This window comes from Lagenorhynchus albirostris, chromosome 14, assembly GCF_949774975.1.
Source record: "Lagenorhynchus albirostris chromosome 14, mLagAlb1.1, whole genome shotgun sequence".
Taxonomy (NCBI): Eukaryota; Metazoa; Chordata; class Mammalia; order Artiodactyla; family Delphinidae; genus Lagenorhynchus; species Lagenorhynchus albirostris.
In genome coordinates, this window is record NC_083108.1 from 60,873,056 (window position 1) to 60,892,735 (window position 19,680).

The 19,680-nt window shown below is 54.5% G+C and overlaps 1 protein-coding gene across 1 annotated transcript in view; it reads left to right on the forward strand.

Moving 5' to 3' along the window:
• The first annotated feature begins 239 nt into the window (after window positions 1-239).
• LDLRAD4 (low density lipoprotein receptor class A domain containing 4) overlaps window positions 240-19,680 on the forward strand; it is a 311,146-nt gene continuing 291,705 nt past the window's right edge. Inside the window, 1 exon segment of the mRNA XM_060121625.1 lies at window positions 240-539. The gene's annotated coding sequence lies outside the window, so the exon portion shown is untranslated.

Sequence of the window (19,680 nt, forward strand, 5' to 3'; positions counted from 1 at the left end):
CGGCGCAACCCCCCCCCTCCCCCCGCCGCCGTCGTCTCCCGGCTCCGGCATGGAGTTCCCCGTCCGGCCGGCGGTGGGCGCACGCCCAGCGAGGCCGAGCCGAGCCGCGTGCGCAGCCGGGGGTCCCGCGGCCCGGGCGCCCGCTCGCCCAGCTCGGTGCCCGCGGCCCGCGGAGGTCAGCGCGGCCCGCGCGGGGTCCGGCCAGCCCACCCCGCCCCCGCCCGGCCGCCGCCGGTCCAGCTTGGAGGGGGATGGGGAGAGCGGAGAGGCCGGCGGACAGCGAGGCAGACGGCGCGGAGGCGGAGGCGGCACCCGCGGCACCGTCTCCCGCTTCCCTGCTCGGCGCAGCGGGCCGGCCGGCCGGCCGGGCCGGGAATCTCCTGCGAACCGGGGAGGAGCTGCCGCCGCCAGGCCGGCTGAGCGTCCGGGGAGCGTGGAAGGGGGCGGGGAACGCGGGGAGCCGGGGCCGATCCCGGCCCTTAAAGCAGCCCCCCCGCGCCCCGCGCGCCGGGAGCCTCACTACAGAGCCGCGGCCGCAGGTGAGCGCCGACCCAGAGCTCCGGCGTCCGGCCAAGTTAGGTGCCGCGCGGACCGGGGGCGCGAGCGGCAGGACTGGGCGCCGGAACTGGACGTCCGCGAGCCAAGCCGTCGGCGGGCCGCCCCCCACCCCCGCGAGTCCCGGCGGCGTCGCGGTGGGCACGGCGGCGCCCGGGGCGCTCCCGGGGGCGGGCGCAGGAGGGCGGTCCCCACCGCACAGTCTGCTTCCCGGTGCCCCGCACGGTTGTGCGCCACCGCGGCGGGGGACGGCGTCTGCGGGCAGGTTGTGCGGGCATTGCCAGAGTTTGCGGGGAGGGAGGCGCAGAGCGGCGGGACCCTGGACCCCGCGTCCCGGGCACCCCGCGTCCCGGGCACCCCGCGCGCTGAGGAGGGCGCGGGCCGCAGGGGCTCCAGCGGCGGCTGGGAAGCAGCTTGTCCCGGCGCCGCTGGCCCTCAGGCTGAGCCCCGAGCCCGCAGGAAGCGGGCGTGGGCAGAATTTCTGTGACCCTCACGGCGGAATAAACAGGAAGCGACGAGCACCCAGCCCAGCCGCCCTGCCTTTGTTGTGCGGTCTGTGGGGCGCAGCGCAGAGGACGCCTCCCGGGACCCCCGCCGGCCCCCCGGGGGCTAGGCGCGCCCCGTAAGTGCGTCGCCCGAGACCTGGGCTCGGTGCTGGGCAGCTCGCCGCGCTGGCCCCGAGGGCAAATCCTTGGTTTTAAACTTTTTTTTTTTTTTAACTGGTAAAGGAGGAGGCTTCCGATTAGGCGGAGGTTTCTGGAGGACGACGGGGACCGCGGCGGGGTGGGTGGCACCTGGAGAAGGCGGGTAGGTCGGGCCGCTTCCCGGGTGAGCGCGCGCGGGTTGGCACAGCGGGAAACTCGTAGCGAGCTGGGACCCAGACGCAGGAGTGATTACTGAGTGCTGGTGGACACATAAACTAGCGTAATTTTTGTTTTCCCCAGAGACTCTTTTAATTAACTAAAATTGGATAATCCTGATTTGCTTCTTTTCTCTTTCTCTGTGTTCCATCTACTCCCTTCTCCTTCTCCTTTCTAATTTTTTTTTGGCAACTTCGCATTCCTGGACCCTTCGCTTGTAGTTCAGTGCTGCTTTCTAAATGTTAGTTATGATGGTGGTAATATTTTTGGATGACCTACTGTGTGTAGGTGTTGTGGGATGAGGTGAGGTAAGCTGCACCGTGTTGATTCCAGAGCTGCTGTTAGTAGGCTTCTTGCAGTGGAGGTGGGTGGCGATGGTGAGCCACCCTGGCTCTTGGAAATATGTGGTCCTGTGGCTGGCATGGAGGTTGGTGCAGCCCTGGGGGCTAGACCAGGAAGATTCCTTTTAAAATGGTCCTTCCGCCTGTTTGGCTAGCTAAGAGGGTGTTCTCCTAGTCTGTCTCCCCTGAAGCTGCAGGACAGTGTGAGTTACAGGACAGGTCCTGGAGGATCTGCACTGAGAAACTGCCATTGCATCCAGTCAGGTCTGCATTTGCATAGGAGTGTTTAGTCTTACCAGGACTTATATTGCTTCTGCTGTCACCTGTACATTTGCCCTTGTACTCTGCACTGTTCTCTTGAACATGTTCTTTATGTTCAGTGAAGGGTCATGTCAAATTTTGAGTCATTGTACAAAGGAGTAGATCTGATTATTATCCATGTACATGTATTGAATTATAATAGTTGGTTTCCTATCCTTGGATGCTCTTTGATGGCTCTTGCAAAGAAGTGCTTTTTAAAACATGGGGGTATATTCCTCATTATCTTTGAGAGCTTAATTCTTCTAAGAGCTTCACTTTGCTATTGACATTGAGCACACTGTTAGGAATTAGGGCTGAGACTGTAAGTGCCAGTAAGGGATTTGCTGCAATGGACTTGTAGCTGCCTTCCTCCCTTATTTTAAAAGCCCCCTCTAATTTCTTAACATTCTGCTGTTACCCTCGAAAGAGTCTTGGCTGTGGTTCTAGTTTGTGGAGGCTTGTATTTACGATGGAGAAGGCTTTTCCCAGCAGGTATTAGGGCTGTCTCTAGAATCCTCTCTGGGGCCCTTTGCATGACCACAGTCCTGCAGAGGAACCCAGCCAGTGCCAGCTGCTTATTAAGGGATTTTGTGCCCATTTGTTGGCGTATTGTTTGAGTCAAAGTCTCCTGCCCCCACTTGCCAGAGTATATAGACAAATATTTATTCCCACCCCCCCAATGCTGACAGTGCTCTAAGAATAGTTTTCTTGCCTGGCGCTGGGAGCAGGACCCGCCCGCCTGCAGAGGTGTTTACAGTTTGGGCCTGGGCTGCAGTGTGGGTTGACTTAGCAGCCTGGCATAGCGGCCCGCATCTCCTGGGACGTGCTTGGCTTTTCCTCAGGGCTGTTGGAGGGTTGCCTCCCAGCCTGACAGGAGCATAGGGAGGTGACGGTGACTTAGTGCCCTGGGTGCGGTTCCTGGCCTGTGGTCCAGCAGAAACCCCTAAGCTTGTCCAGATCCCTGTGCAGTCACCCCCATGGTCTGGGCAGGAGGTCATGGCTTTTTGTCATCACGTAAAACCAACCACTCAGCGCTCAGGGCAGGGACACTGGCAACTGTGACTGTTCAGATCTTCCTGGCGGCCCTTTGCAAGTTTATTCCTATCTTTCTTCTGTGTCTGGGCTTATGGCGTCTCTGTGATGTGTCTGTTCTTTTGGGTGAGAGTTAATAGAGAAGGAAGAAAGAAATGAAAAGATCATTCCATGTTAACCTGGAAAATTTTTAGAAACGTTTGACGTACTTCATATAGATTTGTGGCTATTCAATGTAAACGGTGTGGAATGCTACGGGGTCCCCAGTGCCCTCTCTCCCTGCTTCCACCCCCTCCTTTTTTAGGTCACAGAACACTCTCCTGGAAGCCAGTATTTTCTCATGTCAAAGTGACTTTCTGCCTACATGGGATTTGTTAGCTTAGAGTTACACCGTGACCTATACCATGGGTGTGATGGAAAGTGAATCTTCAGTTTTTAAATAGCAATGTATAGCTTCTGACTCCATCTGAAAATTTAGGCCACAAGACCTGCCATGTATTAGGGAGATTTTTTGGTGGCGTTATTAGCTTTATTTTTAGGCCGCTAGGGGACACAGGTGAGCACCTGTACTATTAATTGCTGTAGAAATATTGGGTTCGTATTTCCCATCAATACTGTTTTTCTCTCTATCATAGGAGGACTTGAAAATAATGTTTGTGTTGTCTCCTATCCATGTGATTTGAGTATGGATTGCTTTTCTTTGAATTTCCACTAAAAATGGTACTTTGGCCTTTTAAGCTGTTTTTGTAAGGACTTTTCTTTCCACCAGGCTTGTTTTCCAGATAGGTCTTGGAAATTACGAAGAACATAGCTATAATTTCTCCCTTGATTGGCAGCAGAGCGCTTTCCCGGACAAAAATAAGGCTGCTCTGTGCCAAATGGTTGACTTTTCTAGAATAAAAACTCTAAAGGGTTTGCAAAGAGTCCTCTGGTTAATATATTGGCATTCCCAGAACCCACTAAAACCCCGGCAGCCTGCCAGACACCACTTAATGAGGACGCAGAGTGTCTGGCTCAAATCCCCACGAGCAGAAGCGGGTGGAGGCTGCTGTCCACACCCTTTATTAATTTTTAATGACCGTACTTTTGTTTTGCAGATTTTGCTCTGCACCCCCTCAAGACCAACAGACACGGGTGCCACCCCTCCCCCACTCATTTACTCATTTCCTTGGCATTGGAAAAGTGTTGAGACTTTCAAGGTTTAGAATCCTGCTGAGGGATCATTTCTGTTTGCATGAGTTCTTTTGTGGTTGGCTTTCTTTTTTTCCCATTCTTTCTCTCCCAGCCCTGCCCCCACCCGCCTTTATTTTGGAAGAGGAAGAGAGAAAAGGAACAGAAAAGGAGATAACTTTTTTTCTTATGATGCTTTATTGTCTGCTGGAAAAAAGAAGCACTTATGAAACTTTAAGTTTGTCAGACAGTTTATATGACAGTGCAAGTTGGTGCTTGCCAAGCTTCAGACAGATTGCTAACGTTACATGACGGGGATAAATAAATTACCGCTGTGAGCGGTGGGCAGGGCCTTGGGCACCCAGGAGCATGCAGGATGTGCAGTACGTGGGTGTGTGGAAGGTCTCTGCGCGCTGCCTGGAATTCTGTGACTTGCTTTGGAAGCGAAAAGGGTGTGTCTCTTGCTTTTATTTTCGCCAGGGCTGCAGGCGGCAGAATCCAGGGAGCAGCTCTGTATTTTTCCCGGCCTGGTGGCCCTGCCTCTCGATGGCCCCTTACCCCCATGTCTCCCCTCCTCTGCATCAGGGGACATGGCACCTCGTCTTCCATCCAGGGTCCAGCTTCCGATGAAACTAAACTTTGGCTGCTGTTCTTTCTGCAGGTGCAGGCATTGAGAACAAATTGTCTGACATAAGTGTGTGAGCTGCCTGGGAGGGGGCTGGGTGACACTCCTTGGGCACAGTGTACTTTCATCCCTGGCGTGTGGATAGTCAGCTGGCAGAGTGACAGGTGTAATGAACTTAATGGTCTTGCTCTAGTTGCTGGCGGACACAGTGCTTGTATTACAAAGCCACCTCCTAAGTTGGGCCCTGGCCAAATGACTCGCAGGATCTTCTCTGTGCAGACAGGATTCAGAGCCTGGACTGGCTAGGAATTGGGTGGGTGTGAGCGACATGGTCCCTAAATGGACCTAGAATTTCTCTTTAAAGTAAGCCTGGGGGCTTACCTGCTGGCGCAGTGGTTGAGAAGTCCGCCTGCCGATGCAGGGGACGCGGGCTCGTGCCCCGGTCTGGGAAGATCCCACATGCCGCAGAGCGGCTGGGCCCGTGAGCCATGGCCACTGAGCCTGCGCGTACGGAGCCTGCGCGTCCGGAGCCTGTGCTCCGCGACGGGAGAGGCCATGACAGTGAGAGGCCCGCGTAACGCAAACAAACAAAAAAGAAGTAAGCCTGCTCTGTCCAATTTGCAAAAAGGCCCCATCCCATCCTACCCCCCCACCCTGCTATCCAGCCATATTGTGGGGTGTGGCAAGGTGCCCCCCCATCCCTGGGGTTGTGGATTGCAGGCTCCCAGTGCTGCCTCCTTGGTTCCCCAGAAGTGGACTGGGCCTCTGGTGGCCGGTCCATGGCCCTGGGACCAGCAGCCTCTGCACAGAGTTGGGAGGGAATTTCGAGAGTGAAATCCCACTGTTCCAAAGGCGGAAGGCCAGGCCGTGCTCGGGAGGGCTCCCCCGGGCAGTGGTCAGAGCGACAGCAGCACCGCCCCTGTGCCAGGCTGTCCTTAGCGTTATATTAGCTGATTGAAGCCCCCCAGCAGCCCTGGGACGTGGGCACCGCCACCATGCCATTGGCACACAGGCAGCAAGAAGCCTGAAATGCCGGAGTGAAGAATCGCTGTCTCGTGAGCAAAGGTGGAGGTGGCCACGTCACGCTGGGGCCTGGGCTGTGACCCTGGGGCTGGCCCTTCCTCAGGGACCACTCACGGCCGGCGGAGGGAGACCAAGTCTCTCCTCGTCCCAAGCAGGGCCCAGGGCTCCTCCTTCTTTCCTACCTTTGTCCATGGCTCTGATTTACACCCCACCTCCCGGCCCCACCCCCATTTCTAAACCCTGCTCCTGTGCCTGTCCTGCCTGTGCTCACAGCCTTGGTTTCAAGAATTGGGCCATTGGTGGCTCTGTTTTGTCCATGTTGAACCTCGTCATCCCAGGAGGAATCAGCCAGAGAGTTGATGCCTGTGGTCCTGGGCTCTGTGGAACCACCTCCGCTGGTCTTCTCTGGGTGAGGTTTGTCGGATGTCGGTCCTGTCTTCCGAGGGGTACCCGAGGCCTGCGGGGCTGGACTGAGGTAGCCCAGGCCCTCCCGGCTCAGCAGGATCCAGCAAGTCCCTGAAGGTGGGGTGAAATGAAAAGATGATACATCTCTCAGATTCTCTATCTCACTCCGAGGGGGCGTGGATTAATCAACCACATGTATCTGCGTGCAGTTCTTGTGTTCATCCCAGACAGACCTAAGTGTTTGAGGTTATGGGGCCTGAAGTGAGGCCCCAGGAGGTGCAGATGTCCAGGGTCCTGCAAGACGGCTCCCCAGCCCTTTGCAAACCTTCCCACGGCAGCAGGTGGGACCTGGCCTCTTCACACCCCTGAGTGGCTGCGTGATGCCATCCCCTCTGAGGGGATTGTGGTGGCCACACACTGTGGGGCCTGGTGGGCCTCTGTCTAATTTGGTCCCTGGGGTGGGGTTGGACGGGTGCTCTTTTGCGTTGGGGGCTGCACTGGCCTGGGAGAGTTCCTGTCTGGTCCCCCTGTCAGGCATATAGGGGCCCGGGTTGGCCCTAGACCGGGTTTCACCCTCTATTTGAAACTGACTTTATTCCAGAGATTCTTTCAGGCCTGGCTGAAACCAGTGTCATGGATCTAGTCTCTGAAATCCTTTTTTTTCCTGATTATATACTTATTGAAGATAATTAGGAAACTATGAAACGAAGAGGAAAAAAAAAAAGAAACAAGAAGAAAATAAAAATGACTACAATTACCTATAATTCCACTACCTTTAGAGATGACCTCTATTTACAGTTTTGTAGATTCTTTCCAGACTTAATTATAAAATCATGCATCAAACTTGTATACTTTTTATAAACTTAACGTTCCATCCTGAACATATTTTCATGTAATTTAAATATTCTCCAAAAATACCACTGCTGATGACTATTAAATTCTACTCTGTGGTTATATTGTTTTTTTTTTTCTAAGCCCGTTTTGGGACGCTGAGGCTGTTAGCAGTTTTCCCTATTATAAATAATTCTGCACTGGACATTCTGATTACGTCCTTTGGATAGCTTCCTCAAGGAGGAGGTGGTGGGTATAACTTTTAGAGGCTCCTCCAGAAGTATTACCAGTTGCTTCTCAGAAAGGCTGGGACACTGCACACGGACACGGGGGTGACTGTAGTCTTGCCAGTGCTGAATATTGTTATGAAAAAAATCTTTTCAAGTTTGGCAATGAAATGGTATGTTTAAATTTTTCTTCCCATTCTTCTGTTGTGAAAATCAGGGCGTGGCATCTGGGGATACACAGGTGAAGAGAGTTTTGCTGTTGCTAGAGCTTTGCTGTGGGCAGATGCAGTGATTTTAGTGGATGCTTCCAGCATGGAGATAAGACCTTTGTGCTGTTTTAAATTGGAATTAAATGTACTCAAGAACTTTGTGCTATTTTAAATTGGAATTAAACCTGCTCAGGTAGGTTAAGGGCACGAAACAGTCTAATAATACATTTTAAAATAAAATTACGGGATTTTATGGCCAAAGACTATGCTTGGTCTTTCCCCAACATCCTCACCCTAACCGGCTGGGTAACGTGGGCCCAGGGTGGAGGGATGAGGTGGGGGAGGGGTGGCTCGGCAGCAGCTGCTTGAGGAGCTGTGTGACACTTCCCTCAGTCCTTCCTCTCCCTTCTCAGCGATCGCTTTTTGAGATCAAACTCTTCCCTGGCCTTTTGCCCAAGGATACCAACATAAAATTCATTTTCTTACTGTTTCACTCGATGGCTGACGGGAGACACCTGGCCTGGATGCCCTCTGCTGGGAGCCTCTCCCTTGGTCCCCTCTATGCTTTCGCAGACTTCTGTTTCCAGCCTGAGGGTGTTGGCGCCCACACTGGCTGCTCTGGAAGCTCCAGAGAAGGAAAACCATCTCAGTATCTTCAGTACGTTGCAGTTAACTAAAGTTGGTTTTGTTTTCCTCGAAAGGCAGTCTTTTTGGCTGAAAGGTTGGGAACAGCTGGAGGGAGCAAGACATGACACCTGCATCTTGAGGTAATTGAGCCCCAATTAGCTTGTTCTGGTCACACACACCTTCGTCGGTGCTGGGGCAGGTGTGGGTGCTTACCACGCCCCGGGGTGCATGCTGGGAGCGCCCGGCACTGTTGGGCGTGGCCTGGTGAGCAGAGAGTATGGTCCGAGGGGCCCAGGTGGGCGCTGGTGCTTGGGTGAGTGACCCCGGCCCTCCAGGCACAGCCTGTGGGGAGCACCCTGGCCGTTGTCTTGTCTGCTTGGTCCCCCTGCTGGCCATGTGGGCAGCCACACCACGCTTTCCAGGTGCAAACACACCCTGCACGTGGCTAGCAGGGCAGACGGGGCCAAAGCCCTGGAGGTGGAGCGAGCAGAGGAGTTCCCAGGGAGTTGGTCATGGAATAGATGTCATGGAATAGGTTGCTGACACCCCTTGTGTCCCTCCGCGTTGTTTGCTGCTGGCTCGTGTGTGCGCGGCTCACACACTTGGGTTTAATCCAACCTGGTGTGTTCCTTCAGCAGGATGATAGAATGCTGGAATCTTCCAGTTGGAACAGAGGGCCTTTCTGGACATAATGCAGCATGATTTCAAGGTTGGGTAATGTTTACAGCTGGATGGCTTGGTTGAACTATTATATTTCTATTACTTTGTCTATTAAGATAAATATTGCCCCCTTCAGAACTTAGCTTTCATCCTACTGGTATTTAAATATAAGAGTCACAATTTTTTACTTCCAAACTAGAGGTAGGTCCTGGGATTTAACTTTTTTTTTAATCTGAAGAGTAATGTAAAAATAATAAATATATATACACAGTCATAACTATATAACTTATGTAGTAAATTTAGTCCAGAGAAAACATAGTGTTTATTTCTGATAAAAGAAGTTGGCTGTTCCGTGGATTGGAGATTTTGTTATTTGATGGACCTCTGTACTGAGTGCTTCGTGTGAATGTTCACGCTTTTATTGTTATAACGTGGTTCATACAATGGATTTTAGGAATTGGGGCACATTTATGTGCCTGAGGGAACGGCTCCCGTTGTGTCCTTGGCCACCCAAAGAAGCAGCATCAGGGCCGTAGTGTGGGCCTGAGCCGCCCAAGGGGATTTGTTGTTCATAGCGCGCATACGCATCACCTCCTGGTTTTGAGGAAAGTTTTGCTGTAAGGGGGTTGCTTTTGTCTGTGGCTCACAGCCCCCCTGCCCAGCCAAGCCCCTGGAAGGCTTGTGACCTTGGGGAGGTCAGTTTGCCCTTCCCTAAAACAGCCATTTTCCTGCCTCTTAGGTTTGCAGGGGATCAAACGAGATAAGGCTCATGTAGACCAGCAGGGAGGGGCCCAGCGCTGCCTCAGTGAGAGCTCGGTAAAGTGTGGCTGCCTCCAGTCAAAGGAGCATTTGGGAAGCACCCACCCAGCCTGTGAGGCGGGGACCCCGCTCCTTCCCCCAGGACTCAAGGAGCAAGTAGTCTGGCACAGGAAGCAGCCAGCAGTGAGGACAGGCACTTGTAGCCAAGCCCTGGGTTTAAGAGCGGGAAATGCCATCTGAGCCGTTCGTTCATCGGGAAAGATTGTGTACCTGGGGGAGGGGGGGACAAAGGCCGCTGGGCCTATGAGCTCTGACGGCCTCACGCGCCCTCCCTCCCCTCCTCCTCTGCTCCACGGGGCCCCGCGATGTCCGAGCACACGGTCCGCTCTGGGCAACCTAGGAGACTTCAGGGAGAGGCTGGCTTTGGGCTGAGAGGTGGCCAGAGACCGGTTTGCGGGGCGGACAGCAGGGAGAGGGTTCCCCTGTCCAGGGCTCTCAGAGCTGTGCACGCTGGGGTCTAGAAGGCACAGACAAGGGCGTAAACCTCAGTACAGTGTGTGCGGGGCCCTGCTTCCGTCCTCACGTGTGTAGTTTATAATCAAGTACGCATGACCCGTGTGTGCTGCCCACACTTCTTTGCTCATAGGAGGACGTGTGTGAACAGTTGGGGCCACTGTTGGCAGCGGGACCGCGTGTTCAGGACCTGCCGCGAGGGAGCAGCTGTGGTGGGGAGGGCTGGCACCGCGGGTCCACAGTGACCATGTGGCTCCTGTGTTTAGGGCTCTAACGCACCCCTGCGGGAGGGCGCAGGGAACCCTGTGCGGTGGTTCGTGTGTAAGGGCTGGCAACACAAACTCCATGGCCCCTCCCCCAACTTTGCAGCCCTGGCTCCTGTGTGTGGCCCCTTTTCCTGAGTCTCCAGGCGGTGGGAGCCGGGCAGATTTTGACGCGATTTGGTAATGTGCAGTGCCGGCAGGACAGATTTGTCGAGAGCTGACCGTCCAGAAGGTGAGATGATTTACTCAGTGGAGCAGGTCAGTGAGTACATTGGGTTGTAAGGCCGAGAAACGCTGGTTCTCGTCCTGCCCAGGCAGAACGTGGGTTGTGGCTGGAGCTTTGCTGGTGAGACCCCATCTGGACAGGCGGCGGGAGTGGGTTTGGGCTGATGTGGCAGTAGAGGGGGCTTTCGGGGGAGGGGCACAGGTGGTGGGAAGAAGTGGCACTTGACCCGTGACCGTGACCTGCGTGGTGGAGGGTGGAGAGGCAGGAAGAGGGCTTGCGGATGAGCATGAGCAGAGGTGGGACTCGGAGGCGTGTGCGGCGAGGCGCCGTCACTGTCACCAGTGGGGACAGTCGTGGTGCTGCGGAGAGGTTGGCAGACTGAGTCTCTTGCAAAGTTTCTGCCCATCTTTGCTGAAAACCGAATCAACCAGCCATGTCGGTGAAGAGAAATGGGTCCCTCGGGACACCTGATTGTTTGCCCTGGGGGCCCTGTCCTGGCCTCAGCTCTCCAGTACTGGGTACTTGTTCACATTTCACAAAATGCGAAAATGTTCGTGCTCCACGCAGCTCACACCAGGGGGCCAGGCTTGTCACTTTCATATGGTGACAGTAGTGGCTTCTATTTGCAAAACACTAACTTTTTAAAGCTCTTCACAGACAGCATCTAATTTCATGATCCTTGGCTTTAAGGAACAAACAAATAATGAAGCGCATGTGGAAGTGTAATTGATCTCTAATGCGGCTGTTTGCTGAATGTGGGATTCAAATCAGAGTGTATCTTAATGTGCAAAACCTCCTGGGAAGAGGTGGCTGGCAGTCGTTCAGGCCGCACGGCGGGTGGTTTTTTGAAGGGACAAGGCTTTGCAGCTTGCTGGATGGGCAGGAACCTGGGCAGCATGATTTTGAGAGGTTAGGGCAAAACACTAGTCAGACTCAGAAGTACAAGGCCATTTGAGGGCTGTGCTGAGCAGTCGTTTCCCCGTGGTTGTGCAGAAAAAGACATGGGGTGAGGCGAGGTGCGTGGGGCAGCCGCTCTCACCTCTGTTCTTAGAGGAAGGTGTGCTGGTGGCCCTTTGTGGCACTTAAACTACAGCAGGTCCTGGCAAACCTGGAGTGTCGCCCGGCGGTCGCAGTGGAGCCGACGTCCAGCAGTGTGTCCAGTGTCCTTCAGCCCTGGCTTCTTTTCCCTAACATGGCGTGGCTGCTGTCCTGGTGTCCGTCTGTTCAGCTGTGGATGCAAGTTACTGCCGGTTCTGTCTCTCCGCTTCTAGCAGAGTAGTTTTCGTGCTGCGTTGGGGCCCTTTTCAGGTGACATAAGGCAGCCCCAGCCCTCACGGTGCCCGGCCTCCCCTGTGCCTCGGCCTCCGGCAGTTCTTCTCCACTCAGTTCTCCTCTTCTATGGGCACCATGCGTCCTGTCCCCTTCTTGGACCCCAGGCGGAAGCCACGCTTGCTCTGCAGTCTTCTGCTCTCTCGTCTGCAGTCCCCAGAGGTGCCATGTTTCTCCCCGAGTCCAAGTGTGTCCCAAGCTGGTGATGGAGGCAGAGGCTGCAGGGTCTCCTGCTTGGACACCCACTAAACCACTAATGAGGGGTAGGTGTCGCTCAAAGGTTTAGGCAGGAAGGAAGTGCTTTCCGCCCTCCTTGGGGTACTGAGTCTGTGGGATCAGTAACTACTGCAGAGGGTCAGCAGCCCACGGGGCATTCGGGGGACGGCCCGACCCTGAAGGATGGTGCGGGCAAGATGGCCCCTCCTTGCTGAGCCAGGCGCTTGTCTCCTGTGTTGTTTGGATGTTCTCTGCTGTTGGGTGGAGTGGTGACTGTGGAGAGAAGGGGGCAGGCGGTTGGCGGGCGTGACGGGGACAGTGAGCAGAGCCTGGCGAGCCGGCGGGGGGACCGAGTGCCCCTTATCTGAGCCCTCCTTTCTTTGACTCTGCCACTGACTCTGGCGTGGTTTTATTAACAACTGCTTTGTGACAAGACGTGGTTGGGTGCTTGGTGATGTGGCCAGGAGTTGGGGTTGGTGTCAGAGTGGCCCTCAGTGCGGTCTCCCCCTCATCTGTCAGTGGGGAAGCTTTCTGACCCCAGAACCTCCCACCCACGCCTGGAAAGCTTAGAATTCTGTTGTGTGGATTGAAGTGGGCTCTGTATTATGTGGAAGCTCTTGCCCCAGACTCTGACTTCACACTCATGCCCGACTGCCCAGTGGGGATCTCCAAGCCTGTGTCTAGAGCCATGTACTTGCCCCTCCCCACCCAGTGATTAACACACACATCTTGGAGCCCTCCTGGGCTCCCCCAAATCTGGTCACTTGTCACCGTCGCTAGTAGCTCAGTGTGTCCCTTCCATGGCCTCATGCGGGGCCTCCCGACTGGCCACTCGCCTCCCCGCCACACAGTCTGCTTTCAGCCCAGCGGCCGTGTGAACCGGGCCAGGGAACCTGGGATTTGGCTGCTCCGCCTGGCCCGGGGGTCTGGCCGCCATCCCCTGAGGCTCCTCACCATCCAGCTTCACCCACAGGGCCTTGTGGTTGCTGCTGAAACCCACCCGCCAGGGCTGTGTGTCTGTCTCTCACTTCATTCAGGCGTCTGTTGGGCATCCTGCCCATACGCTGTCCTGGTTTCCTCTGTTTGTGCAGGGGGAGGTGCCCAGGACCGTGAGTGCAGGACTGCGGAGCGCGTGCTGGACGCAGCAGGACGGCAACTCCTGGGGGCCAGTGTGGGCACCGGGGGTCCCACCACAGTCGTAAGGGGTCAGGCCGGGCCTCCCTGCAAACACACGGTCCTGCCGGAAAGGCTGAAGCAGAGCTGCAGGCTGGGGGGTTGAGTGGGGTCTGGCACAGCTCAGCATCCACATTGTCCCCCTCCCCTCGCCCCTCAGGTGTTTCCTCACCTACATTAACTTTTATTTTACCATTTTCCCCCAAAGTGACCTACCCGAGAGAGAAGCGATTGTTTGCCTGACCTGATCTCGCTCCCCTCCCCGCCCTCCCCGCCAGTTTAACCCGCTGGCCAGATAAACTGCAGACGAATGAAATATTATCTATTTGTTTCAAGCAAATTAATCAAACTATAAAAGATCATCAGACTTGTTAACTTTATTAAGATCATCATAGGTAGAGATTTTCCCTTTAGACAAAGTGTCTTTATTATTTTCTTGGTTCTCCTTAGCTGTCTTCTTCTGTTCTTGGGATCCGGAAAAGTTCAAAGTAGAGAAAATTATCATCTGTGCGTTGTTTTTCCATCTTTTCAAAGAAGACTAAGTCCTTGACAGGTACTTGGGAGCCTGACTCATCCTCCAGACACCTGACTGTGCTTTTATTCTGGTGTTAGATACGTCTTCTTGAGTTGTGTTTTGTTGCCTTGGATTTAAAATCCACAAGGATGTGAAAACTAAGTATTTAGTGGAACAAGGAAAAAAATCCTGAATAAGACAAATTCCAGTTAGTGGCAAGTAACACTGTGGTTCGTTTCCGCTGATGGATTTCAGCCCGTGTGATGTGTCACCACACACTAGCTGTGCCTGTGGTGAGGTGGGGGTCTCCCCACGTCCAGGGGACACATCTGCGGTCCTGCCCCGACCAGAGGTGGTGGGTTGTCTCGAGTACCCATCTTCACTTTCTGCCTTCATCAGGAATCTGGTTGGACTGATGCGGGCACACGCGCCTTCCTCTGGAAAACAGGCTGCAGGGAGATGCACCAGGACCTTAAAAATGGATGTCTCCATTGTAGCCCCGAGGGAGATTTTGAAATCCCATCTTTTTACCTTTTCCGTATTTGCTACAATGATCTTTTTTATAGCAAGAAAATCACCAGTGAACTTGATTTCTTCAGGCCATGGAACAAAAAGTCAGTTTCTGAAAAACTGTGGAAAACAATGTGATGTGTGTCTTTTTAAGCATCTTGGAAGCATGGAGGGAGTTGCTATGGGGACGGTGAGGTTTACTCTAACGGAGAGCGGCTCCATCTGGCACCACACGTGCCCCCAGCGCCCTACGTACAGCGGACTTTCTCCTTGATGTGAAAACAATTACATGCAGAATCATGATTCCATCTTTTCCCCTCAAATCACCATTTGGCTTTGATCTAAGAGCAGCCTCTGCCTGCTCTGTGCCTGGGGTCAACTGGGGTCACCTGCGAGACCGCCCTGCCTGCCTTCTGAGACTCCATCTTCGCTGCTGGAGCGTCCTGAGTGGGTGCCCAGCGTCCGGTGTGGGTATAGAATTAGCTGCTGCTTCTGCCCCCGTGCTGGCATCTGCACCCCTCCCGCAGCTGCTCAGAACCAACATGGTCCCACCTTGATCTAGAGAAACGGTTGTAAGTGTCTGTCCTGGGTCACGGTGGGGACGTCGTGACTCGAGCAGTAAAGTTGTTTCCTGTTTGAGGGAGAGCAAGGCAGAGCGACACAGAGAAGGGGGAGGGGCGTCCACAGCTGCCCCAGAGGAAGAGGCTAATGAGCAGGTTGGAGGCGGGGGTCCTAGAGCCCCGGTGGGGGACTCCCTGCCCCCCTGTGTTGGAGCTGTGCTTGCTGTCCATGTGGGGTGTGGTCTTAGGTCCGGCTGAGTTCCGGTTCCCCCGCCCGGAAGGTGGGGTGATCGTGACCCTCAGGCGTCTGCTTCAGGGACTGGGGACTGGGCTTGTGGGAGGCGCCTTGCCCCATGTCCTGCCATCGGCTGGTCCTGTGCTTCCGCGGTGTCCTCCCCATGCAGATGCCCTGGTGGCACCCACTCCTCTCGTCTAGACGCCATCTACAAAGGAAGGCCGTGGTGACCGACGGGCTGGGGCAGGGACTGGCCAGCATGCCCTGTCCTCCTGCCTTGGAGACGCCGTGGTAACTTCCTTCGGAGCCGCAGGGTCTGGTGGAACGAGGGTGATTCTGCTTTAATGGGAAAAGCAACTGGAAGACATTCAGGAAGTGTGGCTTCTTGCTCCCAGCCCCTTCCTTCAGTGGACACTATTGCTCAACCACCCTGGCTCAGGCACCAGTCACTCAAGACCTCTGGCCTCAGTTTCCCCACTGAGAGCCCCGTGCCAGCCTCCCCCCAGCACTCCCCACACAGGATTTCTCTTGATGGATTTTGTTCGTTTGTGGGGCTGCGTTGTGCGACGATCATTCGCATTTTACAGATGAGGGCACTGAGGCCCAGAGAACGTTAGCAACTTGTCGAAGGTCACATGTTGTTAAGATCTGTCTCCAAAATGAGCAGCTGCCGTGGAGTCTAGTGCTCCCCGGGGAGCCTGCTTCCTCAGAGCCCCGGTTCCTGGGCTGTTTATGTAGGAAAAACGGGTGTCGGGGCGGAGCTGCTCGTGCTCCATCCTTGCCCGTGCAGCACGTGCTCTGGAAACCCACCCAAACCCCAGGAACTGCTGGGAGGTGCAGACATGACAAGGCTCCCAGTATCTGCCTTTCCCTAGTTGGAGGGGCTTCTGGTCACGTTTACACTCAAGCACGGGACGGATCCAGGGTTTCTGTCATTATCTGGGGCAGAGACCAGAGGCAGAACTCTGAGGACGCCTGCTGAGTTCACAGAGAGGCAGAGACTCCGCTGTCTGGCTCATCCCCAAATGTGTCACGTCCTGTCGGTACCTCCTTTGCTCACCTGGGAGGACACTGGAGTTGCCTTGCCTGCAGTCCTGGATGTCCGTCTCTGAAGCTCCTTTGGATGGAGCCGAGTTCTTTATTTGGGCGGCAGATTTTCACACAAAAGGAAGACTTCTGTATCTTTGCTGAGTTTCCGTGATAAACTGGGTTGTTTCAGAGTTGGTGGTTAGTCAAGAGCAAAGGTGAGTGAGAGAGACCTTGAACCAGCGGGCAGTGCGAGGGGGCGGCGCGGGGCCCACCGACCAGGTTCCCATCTGTGGAAATGCATACCCAAGGTGCGGTACTTTAAGGGTCCTGCAGAGACCGAACAAGAAGACCTCTGGGGTGGGGCTGAGACCGAGCCTGTACTAGGAGTGTGGACCCAGCGCTGCCCAGCACAGCTCCTGAGTGTGGATGAAAGGTGTGTGTCCTCGACTGGCTGGCTGGCGGGGGGGACCTGGGGGAGGGGAGCAGGGACTGGAAATGTTGACGCAGCTAATCCAGGAGAACAGCCTCCTGGGCTATGGGATTTGAGGGAATAAAGAGTATTGATGGGACCACTTAGAAGTTTAAACAGACTCAGTTCTCCTTTTCCCCCATGTTTTGTGTAAGGATTTTGGTGGCTTCTAAATGAGCTGCCCTGAATGGCATTGACGCCCTTGTAAATTCTAATTAGCTGGTGAATTACTTAGTATGAATTTTGATTAGTTAGGATGAATTATAGGTATTAATGAGCAAATGAAAGTTCTGGTGTCCAGGGGGCTTTGAATAGTCTCAGAAAGGCTGTGCTCTCTTTGCACACTGCGTTCTTTACCCTTAGAACCCAGTGTGGGGTGGGGATGCCTCGCTTTCCTCGCTGGTTTGTGGGGCTCCAGAGCCCTGTGTGCCCCCCGCCCCCCAGTGTGCTGCGTTGGGGGGCTGCTTCTAGTGGGCTGGTGAGGAGAGCTCAGAGGGTATCAATCTTCCTTCGGCCTCGCCATGTTCCAGACAGCCTTGCCCTGTGTTTAAAGAGGAGTGGTTTGAAAGACCCGAGCCAGACCCATTTCAGTGATGGAGACGGGTCCCATGCGTGGCCAAGGAAGGTGTTCTAGGAGGTCACAGGTTCATTTACACGCAGAGCAGCTGGGGCGGCCTTGTGTGGTCCAGTTGCAGGTGCTGGGGGTGCAGGCTCCTTGGCCCGGCCCCTCCCACGTGCCCTCTGCAGGCTCTCACTCCCCCCCACCGCCCCACCTTCCTTTGCGTTCTCTGGGAGGTGCTGCCTCCCCGCCCCTTCCCATGAGGTGCCCCATGTCAGCATCCCAGGCCAGCATGTCCCTGCCCTCCCCTGTGCTCAGAGTTTGACCATAGTGTGTGTGTGCACACCTGCTCACACTGTTGTTTCCCACTTGACTGTTCTCATACCTGCCTTCCGCACAGACCACGACCTCTGAGCCCTCTTCTATATTCCAAGTACCCGACGCAGGGCCTGGCGCGTAGTGTGTTTGCAGAGATGCTGGAGAACAGATGGAGGAGACACGGCCAGCGCTGGGGATCAAGGCAAATGGTGGTTTTCTCGTGATTTCTGCCAAAGAAAGCATCAGCCTTGCTTCAGGCAGACCTGGTCCGCGCTCCTTCCTTCGTAACCCTGTTCACACCTCACATGTGTAGCGACCCAAGGACAGTAAAGTTCCATGGGGGCCACAGCGGGTCCTGTGTAATTTCCCGCCGTCTGTGGTTGGCGAGCTCATCCTGAGTGCTCCTCAGGGGTGAGTCCCAGCAGGTGTCACATCCAGCATCAACCTGACGAAGAGGTTCTGATACTTAGAGAATTCACATGGGGCAGAGATCCCACCCAGGGATGGAGGTGGCAAAACCTTGGCAAAATTGACTTCCTTGTGGTCAGACGGTGTCTCAGGAGCAGAGCAAGCAGCCGGTGGATTCAGGCCCTGAGGCCTTCCTGCCAAAAGGCTGCTGTCTCTGGGTCTTGATGGTCAACCAGGCTTGCAGCTTCTCACCCCAACCGACTGGTGGGCAGGTGCAGGGGCGACCCTCGGAACCTTGGGGTCCCTTCGAAGTCGGTGCCAGCAGGGGCAGTTCCTTCAGATGCCTTGCTCCGTCCTGGCCCCCGTTCCCCTCACACCGGGCCTCCAGAGGCTGGTATCCTGGGACCTTACTGAGCACTCTCACTGGGGGCCCAGGTTACAGAGATGATCACCTGCTGTCTGCTGTGTCTCCGTATTTTACTGTCATTTAACATGAATGTTGCAGGGGTCATGGTTCAGACTCTCATGTCCACAGAGGTAGGCTGGGCTCTGGGGACATGGATGGGTATACACGTCCCGTCCGCTACCTGCAGGAGACAGATGTCCGGAAAGGCTCCTGTGGCCTGCCGCCCTCTGATGTGGGCATAGGGCTCAGACCCTGCAGTCTAGCTGGGGAGTAGCTCGTGTCGTGTCTCTAGAGGATGCATTGCGGAGGTCTTGGCCTGTCCCTCTTGCACTGGTGGCATTCTGTTGATTTCCTTGTGCACGCCCAGCTTCTGCTAGGAGTGATTTAAAGATAGCTACAAAAATACGCATAAACTTAAAATCGTAACAAAAGATGGAAGGTTTTAGGGAAGAGAAAATATGAGTTTGAATAAGCAAAGTACTTCAGACATGTTGACTTGCAGGAACCCTTTATTTATGACTGTCTGGGAAAGTCCATTGAAACAATTCTGTTTAGGATTTTGGTATTTCAAGTTTTACTCAAGAGAAGGAAATGTCAGGTCACCGCAGCACCAGTTCACATTTCTTCTACAGTTTAGGAATTGAAGTTTGAGATGCAGAGGCCGTTTAATTCCTTCTGGTGTTGTGGTTTCAGGCCTGGAACTGTTTGGGTGATTAGTGATGTCTGATCATGATGGGTGGGGGCACAGAGAGGCAGGCAGGAGCTTCATAACTTTATTCAGATGCAGAAGCACCTTCAAGCACTTCCTAATGATTTTCATTGAGAAATGGATCTTTCAGAACAATGATACAGAGATTGTTAGTATTTTACCTTTAAAATATGGTAGTTGTGGCAGAGATGTCTTTTATGTGGTAGGTAGAAGAAGTGTTTTACTTGACTCTAATAAAAGCAGCTTTCCAAGTCGTTTAGTTCAGTCTCTGGCCTTTCACTTGGCTTGATATCCGGTCGGAGCCCCGGTCGCCCCCCTTTGCTCAGGGAGCAGCAGCCCCAGCCCCCATCCCCGAGTGAGGCCTCGTCTGCCGTCTGGCGGCCCCTCTTCCGAACCCTTCACCTTTGTGTCTTTGTCCCCACACCCCTTGTTCTGAAGCCCCTCTTTGAGTGGCTTGGAGCTGCCCTTTACATCTGAGCACTTTGTGTCTGATCCCAGCAGCTCATAATTTCCCAACCACTTTACACCTGGACTTTCTAAGGGGCGAGGCCGCCTTGCTGAGGGCCAACTGTCCTGGCTTCTGCCACCTTCCGGCTCTTAACCTTGGGTGCACTACTAA